General features: G+C 44.1%; 1 protein-coding gene and 1 non-coding gene across 3 annotated transcripts in view; one reads left to right on the plus strand and one right to left on the minus strand.

Annotated features, from left to right (window-relative positions):
- Positions 1 to 22,256, minus strand: part of Lair1 (leukocyte associated immunoglobulin like receptor 1) — an 83,886-nt gene that overhangs the window by 54,753 nt on the left and 6,877 nt on the right. The window contains exons 2-3 of one of the 2 annotated variants that reach the window (XM_031385088.1): positions 14,192 to 14,287; positions 13,547 to 13,701 (exon numbers count right to left, since the gene is read on the minus strand). The gene's annotated coding sequence lies outside the window, so the exon portion shown is untranslated. The remainder of the gene's footprint in view (positions 1 to 13,546; positions 13,702 to 14,191; positions 14,288 to 22,256) is intronic. The other variant, XM_031385087.1, reaches the window with a different exon arrangement.
- LOC116104426 lies at positions 13,539 to 13,705 on the plus strand. The gene has a single exon (XR_004123913.1). It is a non-coding gene; the product is annotated as a U1 spliceosomal RNA (small nuclear RNA).

Genomic DNA, 22,256 nt, shown 5'->3' on the forward strand with positions numbered 1-22,256 from the left:
TTTTTTTTTTTTTTTCATTCAAACCACACCCAGGGAAGTCTCCCAGACTTCTCTGTGAATAGTGAGAGAAACTCTGCTTTTATAGCCAGTCAAGACTGCACACTAGCTGTCAGGGGTTGGAGATGTTCCTCCCCGACCAGAGTAGCACAGCTGTGAAGGGACAGGAGTGGTCACTGGTAGAGTTATCTGGAGCAGTTACTGGCAAGATCATCTAAGGGCTTTCTAAAGCTTTCAAGGCTTAAGCAAAGTTCCCCAAGTCAGAGATGTTGGCGTGGCAGTCACAATGATAACTGTGGTTCCAACAGTAGAAACAAAGTTCTTGGAGAGCCTGTCTGATGACAGTTCATCATTAAGGGAAGCCAAGATAGGAAATCAAGATGATGTGTGAAATATATCAGGCCACATAATTACTGGTTTTTATAAAGGCTGAGCCCATGGGCAGAACAGAAAGTGTCAGAAGACGAGGCACTCCCAGGTGAGTGAGAGTCTCTCCCAGGTGTCCGCGTCTAGATTGGTGACTCTTTTAGCAGCCATCGGGTATTTAAAACAGTTACAACAGTTACAATAATGGCTGAGGAGGCAGATGCTTGATGGGCAGCTCCCATGATTCCCCCAGGGAGTGGCTATCTACCTCCAGGGAACCTTCAGACGTAGCAGCAGTGTCACTCACAGACCTGCTAGATGCTTAACTTGGTAACTAAGAAGATAACTATCATGATCCTGATGCAGCTTTTGTCACTGTCCTTCCTGGGACGGTAGCCCATTCCGCTCCCAGGAAGCTGTTGATATAATTTAGGCAAAGGGGAAATGTCTAGACAGCTGTCAGTCAAGCAACTACATTGCTGGTACCCAGGGGAAACATTTCGGTAGGCTGGCTGGAAGATCTGATATGGAAGCAGTTAGTCATCTTCAGTGAGCTTTATCTAAGAATACTTAACCCCCATCCTGTATCCTCAGGAGGGCTAAATTCTTCAGATCAGTCTTAATTCCTGGCGTTTCTTTTTTTCCTTGCTCCTCAATCAGCTACACCCTGTGCTCAGAAATGATGGATGCAAAAATAAATCTTCCTAATCCAGTTCCTGATGCAAAGGAAAACCATTTTTCTTTCTTTTTTTATTCATTTCTTAGTATTTTTTTTATACAGGGTCTCACTATATAGCTCTGATAGTCTAAAAATTCACTATGTAGACCAGACTGTCCTCCTACTCAGATATCTTCCAGCCTCTGACTCCCAAGCACTGCACTATTATACCTGGCTCCATTTTTTTTTAAATGTATGTGCATTTAGTGTGTGTGTGTGTGTGTGTCTCTGTGTGTGTGTCTCTGTGTGTGTGTATGTGTGTGTGTGTGTGTGTGTGTGTGTGTGTGTGTGTAGACATGCATGTGTCACACTTGTGGAGGTAAGAATACAACTTGTGAGAGTCAGTTCTCCACTAGCCATGTGGATCTAAATGCCAAGCACATTTTTCCACTGTGGTGATTGAGTGTGAATTGAGACTAGCCCCTGCAGGCTTATAGGTTTGACTGCTTGGTGCCCAGTTAGTAGAACTGTTTGGAAAGGATTAGGATGTGTGGTCTTGTCAAATGAGGTGTGGTGGGGGAGGGGCTTTGGAGCTTCAAAGACCACACCTGGCCCAATGACTCTCTCTCTGTCTGACGCCTATGGATCAGGATGTCAGTTCTCAACTACCTTTCCAGTGTAGGCCTGTGTGGTGGTTGGAATAGGTATGGCCCCCATCAGCTCATGTGTTTGAATGCTTGGCCAAGTGTAGAGAGAGGCACTATTAGGAGTTGTGGCCTTGTTGGAGTAGGCATGATCCTGTTGGAGGAAGAGTATCCCTGTGTGGATAGCCTTTTGTGTCTCCTGCTCAAGCTATGCCCAGTGTGGCACACAACCTCTTATGCTGTCTTCAGCTCAAGATGTAGAACTCTCAGCTCCTTCTCCATCACTATGCCTGCCTGTACTCTGCTGTGTTTCCCACCATGAAGATAATGGACTAATCCTCTGAAACTGTAAGTCAGCTCCAATTCAATGTTTTCCATGGTCACGGTGTTTCCTCACAGCAGTAATACTCTTAAGACAGCCTGCTTGCATGCTGCCATGTTCCCCACTATGATGATAATGGACTAACCCTCTGAAGTTGTAAGCAAGACCCCGGTGAAATGTTTTCTTCTACAAGTTACCTTGGCCATGGTGTGTCTTTGCAGCTATTGAACAGAGGCTGAGACACCTGCTAAGCCAGCTCACCAACCTGTGGCAAACTGGTTAAGCATAGCTCAGGGCCCAACAGTAGGCAAGAGGCTCTAGAGTGCAGAGTGAAATCACAAACATGAGCTTTTACTGAGCACTTTAAAGGTCAGGCACACCCCTAGCTGACATTATAGACAGTACTTTCCCCTTGCTGAGGTAGATTTTGGGGTGCATAAAGATGGCTCATGTTAGATGCGATACTGGGAGACAGCCTGAGTGCACCTCAGGGATGTGGAGCAGTTCACTGTGTTTAGAGACTTGCAGTGCGGCTGTCATGAAGACCTCATCATAACCAGGTTTAATGTGGCTACTGCTCCATCCCTTCTGGGTCAGGCAGGCAAGCAGGTTTAATGCAACCCAGTTGTATCCCACAACTTAGCAATTCCCTAGTTAAGGCACCCCCTGCACAGTTCACCAACTCCATGCTGAGCTGAGTACCTAGAGAAAATGAAGCCAGTGTATCAAAGAGACACCTGCAGTGTCCTATGCACTACAACATTGTCCACAATAACCAAGAGGTGAAGTCAACCTAAGTGTTTGTCCTGGTTGGTTTTATGTTACTTTGACATAAGCTAGGGTCATCTGGGAAGAGGGAAAATCAATTGAGGTTTCAATGGCTCCATCAGATTGGCCTGTAACAAAGTCTGTGGGCATTTTCTTGATTAATGATTGATGTGAGTGGCCTCAATCCACTGTGGAAAGTGGTACCCTTGGATAGGTGGTCCTGGGATGTATTAGAAAGTAGGATGAGCAAGTTATGGGGAGTAAGCCATTAAGCAGCATTCCTCCACAGTTTCTGCATTACTTCCTGTCTCTAGGTTCCTCTATTCATTATTTCTCTCTTCCCTTAACCTTCTTCACCCCTGGCCCCAGGCAATCTCTTATTTACTTTCTCTCTCTCTATGCTTCTATAACCTGGACCCCCTCATACCACAGTAATTATGTATCTTGATTAGCATCCCACCATACCTGACTCCTCCAGTTGCCTCATCTTCTGACACTTTCTGTTCTGCCCATGGGCTCAGCCTTTATAGAAACCAGTAATTATGTGGCCTGATATATTTCACACATCATCTTGATTTCCTATCTTGGCTTCCCTTAATGATGAACTGTCATCAGGACATTTAGGCCAAGTGGATCCTTTCCTCTTCAAATTTCTTTGATCGTTGTTTTATTACAGCAAAAGAACCTAACTAGGGCAATGTACTCTGTAGATGAATGGATAAAGAAAATGTGGTATACATACATAATGAAGTACTATTCAGCCATTTAAAAAGGAACTCACAAGATTGTAGAGGGCTTAACAATTAAGAGCATTTGCTACTCGAATCATGGGGACTGGAGTTTGGATCTCAGCATCCACCTAACAAGTTGGGTGTCCTGAAAAATTTTGTTAACTCCAGATCTGAGTTTTCTGATACTCCCTTCTGGTCTCGACACACAAACACACAGACAGTGTACACATGTGCCTATACCCTTATACAGATACATATCATACATAAATAGATAACATAAAACTTTCACATAAAAATTAAAAGGGTAATACATCCCAAGACCACCTATCCAAGGGTGCCACTTTCCACAGTGGATTGAGACCACTTACATCAATCATTAATCAAGAAAATGCCCACAGACTTTGTTACAGGCCAATCTGATGGAGTCATTTCCTCAATTGAGGTTCCCTCAATTCCCAGATGACCCTAGCTTGTGTCAAGTTAACATAAAACCAACCAGGACAAACACTTAGGTTGACTCCACCTCTTGGTTATTGTGAACAATGTTGTAGTGCACAGGACACTCGTGTCAACATGCATAAACCCAGACGATGTGTGAAATATATCAGGCCACATAATAATTGGGGTCTATAAAGGCTGAGCCCATGGGCAGAATAGAAAGTGTCAGAGATGAGGCAACTGGAGGAGTCGGGTATGGTGGGATGCTTATCAAAAGATACATAACTACTGTGATATGAGGGGGTCCAGGTTATAGAAGCATAGAGAGAGAGAAAGTAAATAAGAGATTGCCTGGGGCCAGGGGTGAAGAAGGTTAAGGGAAGAGAGAAATAATGATGAGTGCTAACAGTTTTAAGTTTTCCTTCTTGGGTGATTAAACTATCCAGGTGTTGATTGTGGCAAAAGTAGCCCAATTCTGTGAACATAGTAAGAGCAGTTGGCTTGTGTTCTTTAAATTAGATAACTGGGAGCCAGAAAGGTGGCTCAACAGTCAAGAGTACTTAATACTCTTAAAGAGGACCCAGGATGTGTATTTATTATACACAACCATCTGTAACTTCAGTTCCCGGAGATCTAACACTCTTTTTCTGGTCTCTACAGACTCCTGCACACACATAGTACACAAATATACATTCAGATACACATATACACATAAAATAATGGGAAATAAGTTAGGCAGCATAGCAAGGCCAATCATACAAAATTGTTTTAGGTTAGCAAGGTGGCTCAGTGAGTAGGGTGCTTGCCTCCAAACCTGACAATCTGAGTTCAATCCCTGGGAATTATGGTGGAAGTATAGATTTTGCCCTTTGACCTTTACATGTATGCTGTGAGACATGTATGCCTTCTTCTCCTCGTGCATACACACAAAATAAATGTAATAAAATTATCTGAAGAAACAAGAACTTTCTTTCTTTCTTTCTTTCTTTCTTTTTTTTTTTTTTCATTTTTCTAGACAGGGTTTCTCTGTGTAGCTCTGGCTGTCCTGGAACTTACTCTGTAGACCATGCTGGCCTCAAACTCAGAAATCTGCCTGCCTCTGCCTCCCAAGTGCTGGGATTAAAGGCATGCGCCACCACCGCCCTGCTGCAACAAGAACTTTCTAAGGGCTGGCGTGGTAGTCCATTTTTGTATGGAATCTTAGCATTTGGTAGGTCGATGCAGAAGAAACCAGACTTCAAGAACATCTTTAGTTACATAGTTTGAAGCCAGCATGAGCTACATGAAACCCTGTCTGGAGGAGAAAACAAAAAAAAAACATGATTGCAAAGATGTTAGGCAGTTCTTGAAATCTAAGTAAAGGGTGGAGAATCAAGCTCTGAGGCCAGGTGTGGTAGTTTATGCCTGTAGATAATTGAGTAGATGAATTGCCAGGATTTCAGAGGCAGCCTGGGCTACAGAATGAAACCCTGCTACCACATCCCATCCCTTATCATCCCTACTCAAAATGACTCAGAGGAAGCACGACAGAGACTATTGAGCCAAATTTGTGCCAATGGGACATCCTAGTGTAAAAGATGCTCCTGTTTAGAGCTGGAGGTGTAACTCAAGTGTTAGAGTCCTTGCCGAGCAGGCACAAAGCACTGGTTTTCATCCCCAGTGTCAGGTAAACCAGATGTGGTGCAGGTAATCCCAGCACTACAGAGGTGAGGGCAGGAGATCAGAGGTCAAGGTCAGCCTGAGCTCCATGAGACCACGAGACATTGCCTCAAGGAAAAGGGAATGAATAAACTGAGGAAGAGAGGAAAGGGGAAAGGAAGGAAAGAAAGGGAGGGAAGGGGGAAGGAGGGAAGGAAGGAAGAGGGAAGGAAAGAAAGGGGATGGGCAACTACGCACACCATCATTCTTTGTATCTCTGCCTTACCTTTCCCCAGAGAAGTCCCACAAAGAGCCATAAGGTAGGTGGAGTACAGAACTGACTCAATAGGATAACAGTGGGCAGGCAAGCAAGTACTTTGGCTTCCATAAAAGAAGGGAAAGCAAGAGTTCCCAATAAGCCCCAGATGGATGGAAACTTTTTCCAAACAGGAAAAGAACTTCCATGCTTCAGAGCCAAAGATGGCAACCATGATCTGTCTCTGCACACACCAGCCAAGGTGATGCCTTAAATAAACCCTCCTGTACCTCCTGCCTTCCCACACACTTTCTGCCAGGTGCTCAAGGAGGATTTTTTTTTTTCTGAAAATAATTGACTGACAGTCCTGTGGGTGAGAAGGCTGAGCTCTTCAACAATCCAATATGCAAATTTTTCAAACATAATGGTTGAGAGAATTTGACAATGACTATCTACTCATTTCCTGCTTGAGTTCTTCCAATAGCAGCTTACCCTGAATGGTTTTATAATACAGCATTTTTATTAATTCTTTGAGAATCTCATACTTTCATACAATGTACTTTGAAAATACCCACCTCCCCTCCTCCTCTAAATTCTCTCAGATCCATCCTTCACCCTTCCTTACTTTGAGTCCTCTCAGGTTTGTTTGTTTGTTATTTTAAGAATCCTCGAAGCACAATTTCTGAAGCTCATATACTGCTCCGTATAGGATTATACACTGGAGCCTAGTGGACTAACTAGGGGCCATGCCTTTAGAGAAAACTGACTGTCCTCCCAGAAGCCATCAGTTGTCAAGTTTCTCAGTTAGTTAGGGGGACTAGTGAGCCCTTCCCACTACCATGCTGGATTGTCAAATGCATGATTTTGTAAAGGCATCAACAGCTCCTGTTTAGTTCATAAAATACTGCAGTTCTGTATGTTATGCCCCCCTTGGGGCTCTCAGAGTCTGAACCACCAACCAAAGAACTGGACCTAGGCCTCCCCACACATATGTAGCAGATGTGTAGTTTGGTCTTCATGTGGGTCCCAAACTGGAACTGGGGTTATCCCAAAGCTGTTGTCTGCATGTGGAATACGTTCTTCTAGCTGGGCTGCCTTGTCTAGCCTCAGTAAGAGAGGAAGCACCTAGCCTCACAGTGATTTGAAGTGCCATAGTAGGGGGATACCCAGAGGATGCCCCACCCACTCAGAAGAGAAAGGGAAAGGGGAGGGGATGGGGAAGAATTGGGGGGGGGGCTGGGAGGGAGGAGTGAGATGTAAAGAGAATAAGCAAAAAAATTAAATTTAATTTAAGAAATACAGCAATCCTACTATATCCAGAAGACACTGTTTTACTGGCATCCTGCCTGGCCTCTGGCTCTTAGATCTGCCTATGTCCTTCTGCATGATGATGACCCTTTGGCCTTGGAGAATGAGGGTAATAGAGATATCCTATTTATGGCTGACCAAGCCCGCTCAGTCAGTCAACAGGTTCTCCAGAGCAGGAGTGAGGATTAAAAAGAAAAAAGACAATTAGACAACATTGTAGCATGACCCCAGTCAACTCTGAGGCTGAGGCAGGTTTAATTTTTCCCAATCTGCTTTTATACCATTTTAATTACATGCAACTATTAAGGGTGAGCAGATCAATAAGGAGCTAGCAAGGCAGTAAGCAAAGCCCCATGATTACTCCTGTGACAGTTGTTTCAAAGGCAGTTGTTTCAGAAGGACCAAAATACCTAAGCCTACCTCCTTGTCCAAGCCCAGAATCTTACCTGAAGCCTACTTCTTTTGTTCCATCCTGAGATTAAAATTTCTGCCTTAACCTACTTCCCTATTATAGCCTAAAGTTAGATTCTTGCCTGAACTTATTTCCTTATCATGCCCTAAGGTCAGATTCCTGCCTGAGCTTACTTCCTTGTCCTTGCCCAATGTCAGATTCCCGCTAAGCAGCCCCCCAAAGGCTCCCCACATATGGCTGAGCAGTCACACTCACTTATTCTCTGCTGAAGTATGAGCAACACACTAATCATCCGGGATAGAGATGGAAATGAAGAGTCCAGTTTGACAGATGCTATGTCCATGTCTTAGTTAGGGTTTCTATAGCTGTGATAAAATACCACCGCCAAAATCAACTTGGGGAAGAAAGGGTTTATTTTAATCTTACATTTAAGTATCAGTCCAACCATAAGGGAAGTCAAAGCAGGAACCAAAGCATAGAGGAATACCACTCACTGGCTTGCTCCTTAGGGCTCACTCAGCCGGCTTTCTTATACAAATCAGGATCACCTGCTCAGAGTTGGCACTGCCTACAGTAAACTGAGACCTCCCAGATCAAACATTAATCCAGACAATGCCGCACAGACTTGCCTAAAGCCCCAATGCTGTGGAAGTATTTTCTTAATTAAGATTTCCTCTTCCAACTGAAGAAAAGACCATCCAGAGACTGCTCCACCTAGGGATCCATCCCATATGCAGACACCAAACCCAGACACTATTGCTGATGCTAAGAAGAGCTTGCTGGCAGGAGCCAGATATGGCTGTTTCTTGAGAGGCTCTACCAGAGCCTGACCAATACAGATGCAGATACTTGCAGCCAACCATTGGAGTGAGCACAGAGACCCCAATAGAGGAGCTATGGGAAGGACTGTAGGAGCTGAAGGGGATTGCAATGCCATAGGAAGAACAGCAATATCAACCACCCAGACCCACATATCACCCCTCGCAGAGCTCCCAGGGAATAAACCAGCCAAAGAGTACACATTAAGGGCTCCATGGCTCCCATGGCTCCAGCTACATATGTAGCAGAGGATAGCCTTATCTAGCATCAGTGGGAGGGGAGGCCCTGGGTCCTGTGAAGGCTCAATGCCCCAGTGTGAGGAGATGCTAGGGTGGTGAGGCAGGAGTGCATGGGTGGGGGTGGGGGAGCACCCTCATAGAAGCAGGGGCAGGGTGGTGGAATAGGGGGTTTGCAGAAGGGGAACTGGGAAAGGGGATAACATTTGAAATGTAAATAAATAAAGTATTCAATAAAAACTACATTAAAAAAAGATTTCTTCTTCCCAGTTATGTCTAGGTTTGTGACAAGTTGACAAAAGCCAGTACAATCCATTTAGCAGAATAGTAGTCACACAGCCTGTGTGACTCCTAGATAGGTTCCTGGCCAGATTTATAGTGCCAGGTGTGAGCTTCCTTCTATCAATATTGTGGCTCAGTTACATGTGTGAATCATTGTTTGGACTTCTGTTAGGTGAATGCTGAGCTCTGGACCTCTTAGGTCCTGTGAAGAAATTGGAATTTCATTTCTCTAGATATGCCTCTCATGTTCAGCCATCAAGTTGCTGTTTTATTGCTGCTGATTATTGGTTTTATTCACTTTTGAGACCAAATTCCCAAAACATGGAACTAACCACTGACTATTTTAAATTTTTCTTTAAAATCAACTTATTGTATAGTGGGGTAGGGGCAGGGTGACATGTCATGTGAGTGTTAGAAGACAACTTGAGACAGTGGATTTCAAGAATTGACCTAAAGTTGTCAGGTTTATCATAAAGGGCCTTTACTCACTGAGCCATCTCACTGGCCCACTCCTGAGTATTTTAAATGTGTAAATTGATGGGTGAATCCATACTTAACCTAACTCCAAGACAAATTCATCACTCTGAAAGGAGATTACATCCCATTAAGCAATCATTCCAAGTCCTGGGCCAGCAGCTCTGAAAAATCAGTGATCTGCTTCTATTGGCATGGATTTTGATATACATGGACTTATGTGCCCTGTGACTCTGTGTGTCTGGATTCTCTCTCTCATCTTATGCACCCATGTTCCAGGTATCAATTCTTCATCCCATTTGTGGCTGGGTCTATTCATTTTTGTGGGATGCTGGATGGAACCTAAGAATTGAAATGTGGTAAGCAAGTGTTCTGCCACTGAGATACATCCCTGATCCCCTTTTCTTTTGTTTTGAGACAGGGTTTCACTAAGTTTCCTAGGAAGATCTTTAGATCACTCTGGAGCTCAAGCTGGTTTTGAACTTGTGTCAATGTTCTGAAAAGCTGTGCTAACAAGTCTGTACCACCAGGCTGGACTGCATAATATTCTTTTGCATGGTCATACCACGTTTTGCTTACACTTTCAACTACTGATGGGTTGCTTCTAATAATCTTCTCACTTCCTTGTGGAGCCCACAGGATTTAGCTCAAATCATAGCTTTACTATCCCTTATTCGCGTGATGGTGGCCAGATGGCTCACCTTCTCTGAACATGTTTTCTTGAATATAGAATGGCAGTAATGACTGTGTCTGACTCACAGGATGGGTGTGAAGGTCAAGAGAATTAGTCTATGAGGAGTGTCTGTGGAAGAGCTATTAACTCTCTTCACTGGAATGAAAGCTGGTGTGAATAAAGCCACAAATGCACTGGGAGGGAGTCAAATTTAAACTCACATTCAGGTCCCACAGATAGACCTAATGTTCTACCCCACCCCACCCTTCTCCTCCTCCTCTTCCTTCTCTTCCTCCTGCTCCTGGTCCTCTGCTTCTCCTTTTCCTCTTCCTTCCTCCTCCTCTTTATTTGGAAGTCCCATACCCCTAGGAAACACCCCAGAAGTCATAATAATGGTAACAGCAGCTGAAGAAATGTGACCACTGTGGAGGTTTGATAAGAATAACCCTGACAGACTCATGTATTTGAATTCTTGACCATAGGGAAAAGCACTATTAGGAGGGGTAGTCTTGTTGGAGTAGGTGTGGCCTTTTTGGAGGAAGTGTGTTGCTATGCAGGCAGGCTTTGAGGTTATACATGCTCAAGTTACACCCAGTATGAGACACAGTCTCCTGCTGCTGCCTTCAGAGCAAAATATAGAACTCTCGACTCCTTCTCCAATACCATGTCTGCCTGGTTTCCTGCCATGATGATAGTGAACTAAATCTCTGAAACTGTAAGCCAGACCTATTAACTGTTTTCCTTTATAAGATTGCAATGGTCATGGTGTCTCTTCACAGCAATGAAACCCTACCTAAGACAGCCATCATGACAGGAAAAAAATAACAGTGATAAAACACATACAATAGATTATTATCCAGTCTATGATCCTGTTCTAGTCTGCTTCTATGGTGGTGCGATAAAATGCTGACCAAAAACAACTTCAGAAGGTTGCTTTACAAACTGAAGTCCATTGTGGAGGGAAGCCAGGGAAGACACTCAAGTGAGAACCCAAGGTGGGAGAGCGGGGGACAGGAGCTGAAGCAGAGACCATGGAGGAACACTTACTGGCTGGCTCAGTTTGCCTTTGTATACACCCAAGGGCCACCTGCACAGAGATGTCCCTCCCTTCACACATCAATCACCAATCAAAAAAATACCCCAAGAGACACGCCCACAAACCAGTCCCATAGAGGCAATCCCTTTGTTGCAGTTCCCTCTTCCCAGATGACTATAGTTTGTGTTGACAAAAACTAACCCACACAGTCCCCTATTATTAGAGGATTCCTGAAAATATTTTTGCTCTGTGAATAGAAAGCAGACTTCATAGGGCATGGTTAGCATTTGAGACACCCAGAAGACAAACCCAGAGTCAGAAAACTGATAAACAGGGGGGGAGAAGGAGACGGGAATTACTTCTTTAGGGCATGGATCATTCTGTGGGCCTAGGGAGATGCTCCTACCTCACAAGTGTGAGAACATGAGTTCAAATCTCTAGAACCCACATAAGCTGGAGAAGGTAGCATGGGTGTGCGATCTGAGCACTCCTACAATAGGAGAGGAGATGGAAACAAGAGAAGCCCTGGAAGCTACCCTGGAGAACACAGCAGCAAACCAGCAGCAAACAAAAAGACGCCATCTCAAAGGAGGTCAAAAGTCAAGGACAAACACCTGAGGATGTCTCGTGGCCCCCCCTGTAGAACACACATACACAATTACAACAATGTGTCTATGTGCTTGTAGGGACCAGGGGATAACTTTCAGGAGTTGGTTCTGTTTCCACTTTGTTGAGGCACACTCTTGTTTCTGCCACGCCTCGGACTCCAGCCTAGCGGGTTCACATGCTTCTAAGAGATAGAATTGAGCCTGGGTCCTCTAGAGGAACACCCAGTGCTCCTAGCCACCGAGCCATTTCTCAAGCCACCTTTTCTATGCCTTAAAATGTCTTCTCTCTTTGTGTTTTGAGACAGGAGTCTCTCTACATAGTCCTAGCTGTCCTGGAGACCAGGCTGGCCTCAAACTCATAACTCTGCCTCTCGTCTTGCTGTAGGAGTAGTAGGATTTCACAGGCATCCCACCACAGCATCTGGCTTTTTTTTTTTTTACATGGGTTCTGGGCATCCAATTCCAGTCTTTGTGTTTGCAAGGCAAGTGCTTTTACTCATTGAGCCATCTCTCTGGTCATGAACAATATTTAGGAGGTGGTAATGCTAGCAAAGAAGTGTGTATCAAGTCCTAACCTATTACAGCTGGTTGGCTCTGAGGACCCTACTTGCAAATGTCCACTGTTTTCCCATCCCTTTCTTGCTCAGATCATCTCATGTGGCTTTCTCTCACTCCATAAGCTTGTAACCAATGTTCCTTTTTCCTTTCTTTTTTCTTTCTTTTTCTCTCTCTCTCTCCCTCCTTTTTTGTTTGTTTGGTTGTTTGGTTGGTTTGGTTTTGGTTTTGTAGTTTTGGTTTTTTTGTTTTCTGTTTTGGTGTGTGTGTGTGTGTGTGTGTGTGTGTGTGTGTGTGTTTGAAGCAAGGTCTCTCTATGTAGCCCTGGCTGTCAAGACCTTGATATAATGCTACGCTGGTCTTGAATTTATAGACCTCCATTTGCCTCTACCTCCCAAGGACGGAGATTAAAGGCATGTGCCATCAGGCCCAGCACACTTCTTTAAAAATGATTTCATTGCATTCTTCAATGAGCCTACAAGGGAAAGCAACAGAGAGAAACGAGAAGAAAGACAGAATACACATTTTAACATACAGGAGCTGCTAGGTTTTGCTGCCTTTTTCTTAGTTGGTGGCACATCGCTCCATGCCTGTCATGCTATAAATAAAATGGTTTAATTTTACCTCACCTGCTGGAGCAAATGCATCTGCAGCATCAAGGCCCACACACATTTCTTGCCAAGTTCCATTCAGAACCTCACTGCTGTTCTTGGAATCCCCCAGCAGCTACTTCTGCCTGGAAATAAACTCTGAACTTCCTACCGCCATGCTTCTGACTGCTGCAGAGCTCACCCTGCCAGCTCCCAGACCCGGGCCTTAGCAATTCTCCAGCTCACCCTGCCAGCTCCCAGACCTGGGCTTTAGCAATTCTCCAGCTCACCCTGCCAGCTCCCAGACCCGGGCTTTAGCAATTCTCCAGCTCACTTCAACCAGCTCTCCCCAAAATGTCCTCAGAGTCGTCAGCCCTATACAGGGCCTTTGCATTCGCTGTGACACCTTCCTGGGTTATATCTGACATCTGGCCTTGTGGGTACTGCAGACGCATGGTGAACACACACACACACACACACACACACACACACACACACACATTCATACATACAGGCAAAACACTTATACACTTAAATAAAGTTTAATTTAAAATGTTTTAAATACTTCTGGTTATATAAATAAAGCAGGTCCCTCATTGTGCCCCATCAGACCTCCATACCCATACTCCATCTCTCCTCCCACCTGTATGGTCAAATGGGGAAGGTTGTGTGCTGCTCCCAACCCACAGCCACCATGGCCCAAATCATGCCTAAAATTTGTATCAGGATACTTACCTAGAAGAAGAGATGTCATAATCACAAAGGTTGTTTTCCCAAGGTGAGGCTTATCCACTACATCCAGAACATATATTCTGACCCCTACAATTTCCCCAAATTCAGGAAACTCAACTGCATACTTGGTGGTAGTGAGGAACTGTATTTATGCTCTCCTGTGGGAAAAATAAAAACATTTGTATTATGTATCCCAATTGGAATTAAATGGCATTTATAAGCCTTTTTGGATGATTGGTTTTAAAGTCATGAGAATGAAGCTTCCATGATGGCATTAGCATCCTATATGGTGGGAAACAGTAGAACTAGATCTATCTATCTATCTATCTATCTATCTATCTATCTATCTATCTATCCATCCATCTATCTCTCCCTTTTTTTGTTCTCCTCACTATGTGAGGATTAAGATAGCTACATATCTGCAGCCTGAAAGACAACTTTCGGAACATTCTAGAATTTCCCCACCCATTTTACCCACTTCCAGGGAAGCCAGATGTAAGGCATTCTTTTGCAGCAACCCACAGTGTGTCAGGAAAGTTAAACATGAAGCTCCTGGAGACTTTTCCCCATCTGGAACTGTCTATTGATGAGGCCAATCTTGTGCAGACCTAGTGCAGGTAATAGAATCTACAGCAAGCTCCGGGTTACCTGGCTGCATCATACCCAGAAGACAGTATTTCATGGCTCCTCTTTCCCTATCTTCTAGCCTTCACATTCTTTCTTCATCCTCATCTGTAATGTTCCCTAAGTCCAAGACAGCAAGATATAGAAGTCTCGTTGAAAGATGAGCATTCAACTGTCAATTATTCTCAGTACTTCATACAGTATGGCTTTCTGATTTTACCACTGTTCACTACAAAGACAAGTTTCTCTGATTAAGGCTGAGTAACAGTTATCTATGGATATAAATATATTTATATTTAGCAGGTAATTTGATGCTATATCAACGTAGCCGAGTCATAGTATGTACTGTCCTCTGAGAGTCCCTGAGTTCCCCAGCTGAGTGTTTATGACCAGACTTTCAGTGTCAAGCACGGATCTCCTCCTATGTAGCAGGTCCCAAATCTAATCAGAGAATGATTGGTTATCCCTATAGCAGTCATGTTTCTATTACACAAGAGAACTGATCTTGTCTGGCAGGTTGCTCTGCTATTTACAGATTTCTGACCCTTTTTGATGAGTTATTGGATATTGATAAATTCTGGCAGAGAGGGAGTCATTGTCATGAGTTCTGAACCTATTGGTGAATCCACCAGGTTCCCATGGATACTTCTAAGCAGATGTTGAAAGCACTGGTTAAATTTGAGTCTCCAGATAAAACAAACAAACAAACAAAAAAACACGAATGGGAGAACAAGAGTTGAAGGGAGGAGGGAACTTAACAAGGATGGGAGGGACATAAGGGAGAGTAGGTGAGAGCAATCTTGATATAGCATACACATGTATGAAATTGTCAAAAAAAACAAACTTATTAACTAAAAATAAAGCAAAAAAGCGGGGAGTAGATTTATAGGGCCATATGGATACAGTGCAGTCTACGTGTTTCTTCTACAGCTCAAAGAGAAGGGATCCCAGGGAACTCCTGTAGGAAGTGTTTCTCAAATGTCCCTGAAACATTCCAAGAGTAAGCAGGCTGCCCCATTTCAAAGGAGGTTGGCTGCAGTTCTAGATAGTACCACTAGATGTCAGGATTCAGTGTGTCAGTGTTATGACCAAAAAAAAAAAAAAAAAAAAAAAAGAGGGGGGAGGGCAATAATGAGCAAGTATCATCTTGGAGGCTAAAATCCTATGAAGGATCCTATGAATCCTACGCTTGTGAATTCCTTAGAGATAATCTATGCAACAAATTACTGCAAACCAAATACCTTACAAAAAGTCAGGTTGATTTAAGATAGCAAGGTAAACAACGGCCTTCAAAACCAATGGATTCCTGACTAACCGGTTTTGCATGCGAATCATCTACTTTCAGTCTATTATTTTTGTTTGTTTGTGCTTTAACTTCTTGTGGTTTCGAAAACTCTGTAGAAGATTAACTTTCTAGACATGCCAAACAACTCATCTCTTGTGAGGTTTAATCTGGTTGTCAACTTGATTGGACCTGGGCTCAACCAAGAGACATACCTGTCTGAGGCACGTCATTTCCTGTGGACCTGTGGACTGAAGGTCAGTGGCTTTCCATGAATCCTCTAGGCCTTCAACACTAGGTTAAGACAGCTGAGGCATCCAGCTGGGTTACTGGGCTCCCATCCTCTCTAGTGTCCAGGCAGCCAGTGTTGAACTACCAGTCCATATTGTATAGACCAATCTACTAAACCCCCTATATAATATCTGCTCTTGAGGCCCTGTCTCAAGACAAATAACAGCAACAACACAAATATTCTGGCAGTTCTGTCCCTCTAACTCATCTGTCCTCAGCTGTGGATTGTAAGCCCTTTTGGGGGTTGAAAGATCCTTTCACAGGGGTCACATATCAGATATCCTGAATATCAGATATTTGCATTATAGTTCATAACAGTAGAAGAGTTACAGTTATGAAGTAGCAAGGAAAATAATTTTATGGTTGGAGTTGCCACAACATGAACTGTATTAAAGGGTCAAAACATTGGGACCACTAAGAAACATTGCTAAACTTAGTTAATATATACCTATATGATTTTGGTTTCACTCTGCAGACTACACAGTCCAGAACCCACCCCCCAAAACACACACACACACACACACACACACACACACACACACACACACACACACACGCACGCACGCACGCATGCACGCACGCACACACATGTACATGCGCCATCTACCCCCTTCTCTGTTGGGTCTGTCATGCCCTGGATGATTATTCTCTGTCATCAAGGTTTGGTTTTAACCAGGACATAGGTCTGAAATGCCTATTTTGCATATCAAAACGGTTCCTCCAGGTTCTCCTAGCACCCCTCAGTTCCTAGCTGGCATACCTGGAACTTTCCAGCCCAGGGGTTGGGCTGCCCCCCCCCCAGGCTCTTTCTTATAAAGTCCTTTCTCTCTCTCTCCCCCCCCTCTCTCTCACTCTCTCTCTCCCTCTCTCTCTCCTTCCCTCCCTCCCTCCTCACTTTCTCCCTATGGAGACTCCCCTGGCCTCAATCCTTAGGGCCACTGAATTTGCCAGAGTGCAGCTTCCCAATAAACCTGCCTTTAATATAATCTAATCTGATTTGAATTGGCTCATTTCACCAGTGGAGGAAAAATAACCTATCAACCAGCACTCCAAATAAAAAGTAGAAGGCATTAATGTCCTCAGAGCTACCAAAACTATTCAACATTAACTGATCCTAAACTTGATTTTCACAAAACACAATAATGCCTCTTGCTCATCCAGTCCCCTAGTCTCAGTACCTCCTGACAAGTCTTGTGCTTCCTCATGAAGTTTTGTGTGACACTGCATGTCGCGTGTCTACTAAAAGCTACCCTTTCAATGGCTGTTCATCCTTATCTGTTGGTTTCATTATATCTATGTTCTAAACATTCTGGCGTCTGCATGAAATGAAAAATAAGGATGAGAAGGGTGCCATTGTGAACACTGGTAGGAATCAGAGGCATTTTTTTAATCAAAGTTCCCTCCTCTCCGATGGCTTTAGCTCATGGCAAATGAACATAAAACCAGCCAGCATACCAAGTAAATTCATGTCCCATGATGCTTGCTTGCTTTCTTCCTTCCTTTCTTCCTTTCTTTCTTTCTTCCTTCCTTCCTTTCTTTCTTTCTCTCTTCTTTTCTTTCTTCCTCCCTTCCTTCCTTTCTTTTTTCTTCCTTTTTTTTTTTTCGAGACAGGGTTTCTCTGTGTAGCCCTGGCTATCCTGGAACTCACTCTGTAGACCAGGCTGGGCTTGAACTCAGAAATCCACCTGCCTCTGCCTCCCAAGTGCTGGGATTAAAGGCGTGCGCCACCACCGCCCAGCTCTTTCTTTCTTTTTGACATAGTCTCTCCAGATTGGCCTTGAAATGACTATATAGCTATGAATGACCTTGGATTTCTACTTTCCCTGCCTCTACCTCCCACGTGCTGCCATTATTGGTATAAAGCAACATGCCAGATTTATAAGGTACTAGGTGTTGAACCCAAGGCCTTGTGCATGCTAGGCTAGCATTCTTCCCACTGAGTTTCATCTCAGCCATGTAAATGTGGGAGTTTTGTATGAGTGCTATGCCTGTGAGACTGAAGTTACAGATGGTTGCAAGCCACCATGTGGGTTCTGGGAATTGAACCCAAATCCTGTACAAGAGGGGGAAAAATGCTTTTAAACCCTGAGCTAACTCTCCGGATCTGTATAGTTTTATTAAAATGTAATTACACCACTTTCTCCTTGCTTTCCTTGCTCCATCCAAGGCCACTCTCTCCAACAGAAAGATTGTTATATTTATCCCCTCCCTCTGTGTGTGTGTGTGTGTGTGTGTGTGTGCGCGCACGTGCACTGTGAGTATGCTGGTGCCCTGAAGGCCAGAAGAAAGTGTGAGATCCCTGGAAGCTGGAGTTATAGGCAAGTATAAGACACTTGATATGGGTGCTAGAAACTGAGTCCTGTGGAGGAAGCAGCCAACCTTTTAAACTGCTGAGCTCTCTCTCTATGCCCTATTTATCTTGGCATTCACTAGTTTATTATGTATATATAGGCAAACACATGCCGTACCATGCATGTCTAAGTCAGATGCCATGTGGGAGCCTGTTTTCTCCTTCAACCTTGTAGGTCCCAAAGATGGAACTCAGGTCCTCAAGCTCAGCGGAAAGTACCTTTACTTGATGAGCTATCTCACTGGTCCTTAATCTCTTTTGACAAGAACCCCAGCTGTGTTAGAGCCCACCCTTGTGACCTCACTTTTCTCCAGTCGTCTCCTTTAAAGATACCACCACATCTGAGATACTGAGGTCTACTGTTTCAATAGGAATTTCAGGTGGTAAACACGCATCAGCTAAAACACGCTTTTGCTTGGTGTGGATTATCTCTGACTTCTGACACCATAAAGTGGGTTCTCCCAGTGCTTGGAGCAATCTACTCAATCTGACTGGCCCTAGAGTCTCTTAGCTGTTAACGTCCAAACTGAAATAGTCTTTCTGTAGGGAGGTGGGGAGCTCATGAAATCCACAAGAAACTTACAAAAAAGACTCATCCCACCCCTACCCCCCACCTCCACCCCCACTCCTGCCACCATCAGAGAAACAAACAATTGATGGGGGAGAGGAAGCTGGTCAATGGAACTGTCTGGAAGATATCAGGGATCTCTGGGAATGCAGGACTTATGAGACATCACCCACGTTGGAGTCACAGCTTTGCAGTGACACAGCTGCCCAAGTTGCCCATGCTCCAGCAAGTCGCTCCAGAGTGTTAGTTCCCAGGCTGTATTTGGATAGAACCCTTCCTCCCTGCTGTCTGCGCTCTCTATCCCAGATGATCAGAAGGACTCCTGTGTGAAGTCACACAACAGAGCTGCTTTCCTGGTGATCTTTGGATGGAGGACATCAAAACAGTGTGAGCTGGAGGAGAGGGGGAGGGAGACAGAGAAAGAAGAGAAGAGACAGGAGCTGCAGCTCTGTTAAAGATTCTATAAGGCCAAAGGACTGAACTTGAAGAGTGTAGTTTAAAATGTTTTAGACCAGAACCCCAGAGCCCAATTATCTAGGGCTATTTTTATTTCCTTTGAAAGCATTCCACTGGCCACCCCCGTGTCTGACCTAACATCCTATGACTATCAAAACCTTCAAATGTTATCACCAGAAATGAATTGAATTATTTGACATCCAGCTGGTGTCAGAACTAGCCTCCCAGGTGGAGGAAATACATTATTAAGGGTTTCATGAAGCAATATGAAATAAGAAATGAGAGCTGCTTATTAAAAGATCCTAAGAAAAGAAACACCCTTAGAATGTATTCTTAGTACACCACCAACTTCCACCAATCTAAAAGCTAAGAATGGCATCTGATAGCAACAGAAACCTGTAGCAGGGATTCCCTGCAAGGAAAAGTATTGGTCCAGGACCCCCAAGATCAGATTCTCAGCACAAAGGAGATCTATTTGCCTCAGAGGGACTGGGTAGGTGGAGGGATAAGAGACAAAGACAGGAGATAGAATATAAGGGAGAAGGGGAAGGGAACAAGGAATAGGGGCAAGGGGTATTTGTCCCAGAGGGACAAAGGACTGCCTCTGGATTGAGAGGAGGCAGACATGACTGTTGCTAGGTAACTGTTGGGCAGAGCATAGAAGGAATACCAATACTATTCACTTTGGGTTCCATAATAACCTATCACTTATTCCCTTTGGGGGAAGGAGTGTGTTTTGGAGGTAAGCATTCTGGTTTTGCCTCGCCGTCAACAGTGGCTGGCACAAAGGAAAGCACCCATTCTTGAAAGACTGATGGAAAGGGAAGAGGGCTTCCCAAGTGTTCCACCAGACAAAGATTCCAGCTGCTTTTCTGGCAAGATGTGCGAGAGAACAGCCAAAGTGGAACGGCACCAGTCAGAGCACCCCAACTTCCTGTCTTGACGTCAGAAACTGGAGCAGTGGAGAAAGGGAGAGAATAAGGAGACAGGACAGGACAGTCTGTGCTCTGCTCCCCTCCTTTGTCCTGTGAGGGTCTGATTCAGACTTGCCCTGGGTTAAGAGATGCAACTTTGAGCTGATCCACAGTTAGCTATGTTCATAGTAAGTTAGGCTAGATGTGAAGGCCCCTGAAATTCCAACCATTGGATAATCCCAAAACAACAATAAAATATAGACTGCATTCTCCAGATTTTGGCTTAGAGTGAAAAGGGGGAAGAGGAAGAGGAGGAGAAAAGAAAGAAGGAAGGAAGGAAGGAAGGAAAAAAGGAAGGAAGGGAGGAAGGGAGGAAGGAAAGAAGGAAGGGAGAAAGGAAGGAAGGAAGGAAAGAATGAAGGAAGGAAAAATAAAACTGGACTTCAGTTGGGCAGAATGCCACATATGTTTAACTACAACACTTTGAAGCCAGAGGCAAACAGATCTCTGTAAGTTCAAGAACAGCCTGGTCTACATAGCAAGTTCCAAGCTAGTCAGGACTACATAAGGAGACCCTGTCTCAAAAAGCATGTATGTGGTGGGGATGGAGAAATGGTTCAATGTTTAATAGCACTAGCTGTTTTTCCAGAGGCCCTGTGTTCAGTTCCCAGCACACACAGAGTGTTGCACAACTATATGTAAGTCCACTTCCAGGGGTTCTCATCTGTCTTCTGAGGGCATGAGGCACATACGTGTTATACAGACACACAGAAAGCCAAAAACAATCATACACATTTAAAATAAATCAAAAAGGAAGGCTCAGACACACAGAGAGCATGAAGAAGGATGAGAAAGGTAAAGCTGGTTTTTGCTTACACAGGGAGCCCCAATTTCATTTCTGAAGATGTTTACAACATTCATTTATTTATTTTACACATGTATGTGTAGGGGCCATTGAAGTCAGCTCTCTCCTTCCACCATGTGGGTGCCAGGAATCAAAGTGAGGTCATTAGACTTGGTGGCAATTGCCTTTTCTTTTTTTTTTAAATCTTTGTATAGTTCTCTGTTTCTTTTTTCTTTTCTTTTTTTATTAATCATTCCAGTCATTTATATCTCAAATGATATCCCCTTTCCCTGTTACCCCTCCACAACCCCCCCATCCCACATCTGTCCTCTCCCCACTCCCCTTTGCCTCTATGAGGGTGCACCCCACCCACCCACCCTCTCCTGGCCCCACAGCTCCAGCATCCCCCTACATTGGCAATCACCTTATCAGCTGAGCCCTTACACGGGTGCGAGACTTCATTTTTAAAATTCTTCTCTTGTGTTTATTTTAGTTCAGACTAAAGAATATTTTAATTTTAGAATACTATCAGATTATTGATATTAGTATTAGCATTATTCACTTGCCTAGGCAAGTTGCCAACTGCAGAGTTCCTAAACATCTTCCCAGATTCTCTCCTGTTATCATCTCAAATCCCTAAGATACCTCCTCACAGCTAATGAGTCACATGGTCACACTGCCGTTGACTGTAGTTCACAGTGTACTCAGATTCCCTCTGCTTTGACTTAATGTTATTTCTGTCTCAAGATGCTGTGACATTTGTCCCTCCTATCTTCTTTGTCTCCTCTTGGCCTTGGCAGTTAATTTCACAGGCTTTCATTGTTTTAGTAACCTTGACAACTTTGAGAGCACCAGTGAAGGATTTTGTAAAATGTTCCTCATTTGGGGTGTGCTCCAGTGTGTGTGTGTGTGTGTGTGTGTGTGTGTGTATGTGTTCCAGAGTGTATGTGTGTGGTGCATGTGAGTGTGGGTGTACACACGTATCCATGAATGTATGTATGCATGTTCACATATATGAGGATTCTTGTGCATCAATGGGCACATACATGTGGTGGTCAGAGGTTAATAACAATTGTCTCCCTATATCTCTCTTCCATTTATTCACTGAGACAGAGTCTCTAGCAGAATGCAGGGCTTGAGGAGTTTGCTTGCCACTTAGCAGCACAGATTCCCCTGTCTTTGACTCCCAAGACCTGAGATTAAAGATAAGCCACCATGCTTCCATAGCTTACCCACTGGTTGTTTCCTCCAAACTGGGAGCCAAGTATTCCAAAGTCCATGACAATAGAGGACATTTATCATTCAATTAACCACAGACATGGAGTCATCATCTTATTGGCTGGTGACATTGGCCTTGGTCACTGACTGAAGAAGCATTTGTCAA

This window comes from Mastomys coucha, unplaced genomic scaffold, assembly GCF_008632895.1.
Source record: "Mastomys coucha isolate ucsf_1 unplaced genomic scaffold, UCSF_Mcou_1 pScaffold21, whole genome shotgun sequence".
NCBI lineage: Eukaryota > Metazoa > Chordata > Mammalia > Rodentia > Muridae > Mastomys > Mastomys coucha.